The sequence below is a fragment of the Coenobita brevimanus genome, chromosome 5 (assembly GCF_032717465.1).
Source record: "Coenobita brevimanus isolate Jiangsu-jjx chromosome 5, ASM3271746v2, whole genome shotgun sequence".
NCBI classification, from domain to species: domain Eukaryota; kingdom Metazoa; phylum Arthropoda; class Malacostraca; order Decapoda; family Coenobitidae; genus Coenobita; species Coenobita brevimanus.
The window spans coordinates 31,885,913-31,887,338 of NC_136958.1; the positions used below are offsets into that span (position 1 = coordinate 31,885,913).

General features: G+C 39.6%; 1 pseudogene; it reads right to left on the reverse strand.

Annotated features, from left to right (window-relative positions):
• Positions 1-1,073: 1,073 nt before the first annotated feature.
• Positions 1,074-1,190, reverse strand: LOC145399135 (5S ribosomal RNA; annotated as a pseudogene).
• Positions 1,191-1,426: the final 236 nt, after the last annotated feature.

Below are 1,426 nucleotides of genomic sequence, written 5' to 3' on the forward strand. Positions count from 1 at the left end.
TCTCTCGTTGTTCTCGCTTGTATTCACGTTGCTCTCGCTCGAATTCACGTTGTTCTCGCTCATGTTCACGTTGAATTCGACGCTCTTCACGGGCATCATTCTCACGTTGCTGCTCGTAACTAAACCGGCAGAGCACGTATTTCTTTATTTGTTCGGAGTCAGTAAGCCCCATATCTTTGGCTTCCTGTACATATATATTAGTAGCCATAATGCTAACTCAACTAAGGATGAGTAGACTAAAGACTGAGTACTGACTGCTATTTTGCAGAGAAATGCCAATAATCAAAAGTAAAGAATATAGGCACAGGTTGGTGGTGACCAGTTTTATCTAGTTAAACTGGTAAAGAAAGAAAATTAGAAAAAATGCAACTGACTGGGAAAACTATTACCTAAAATTAATAGAAATGAATCAATAACCACCAGTAAGATAGTGCCTATAGACTTTAATGATAAATACCTAGGTGTGACTGAGTGAGTATTATCTCGTTAATACTTTAGAGCTTGGAGTTAATATCCTGGAATGAGGTCGCCAGATGTCATGGGGGGATGTGAAATTATGTATTAAAAATGCTGGATGTTACTTGAAAATAAAGGCAAGGAATTGACTCGTGATAATCAAGCAGTAAGGTTTACTTAATGCCGACTTACTACGCCGATTCTCTAAAGACGAGAATTTATAAACTTTCTCAACAGTACACAGCAGAGACGAATTACTCACGAGTGCTGTTTGTAGTACTGTTAGCCATCGAGAAAGTGACTCCATCCTTGACAATCAATAACTAATGCTAATAATAATAAACAGGTTCTTGTTGGTGCTTAACTCCTGGCTGGCACAACGGATTTAAATTTGATACAAAAGAACCGGCCTAAGTACCAGTTATGAATATTGTAAAGAGTTTTTGAAACTAGGAGCGGCAACTAAAATAAGCTTAATGTGGAGAAATAAAATTAATTTTCATTCATCCATTCATTGCCAGACGCCATGTATCCCAAACAGGGTGGCCAAGGGCTTAGAGTTAGTTGTTTTACAGGGAGGGGCACTAATCCTCCACCAACCCCACTTGATGTAGGGATCCCTACAGCATCTGGTGTTCCCAGGCGGTCACCCATCCAAGTACTAACCAGACCCAACGTTGCTCAACTTCGCTGATCGAACGGGAAGCGGTGTACTCAACGTGGTATGCATTAAGCTCAAAGAAAAGAACTGTAAATTTATTGATTACGATTAAATAAATTTACGTTATATGAATCTCAAAATGAATTCAAGAGAATACACTCACTCACTCATTCAAAAGCTAATCAGACTTAGGCCTAGAAAAAAACGAACAGAAATACTGGTCAGTGGAGGGGAGCCAAATGAGTAGTCTGGGCGCCTGTGATGAACATCAAAACGTTGCTATTTGCTAAGCCCGCTTCACTAGTTCAC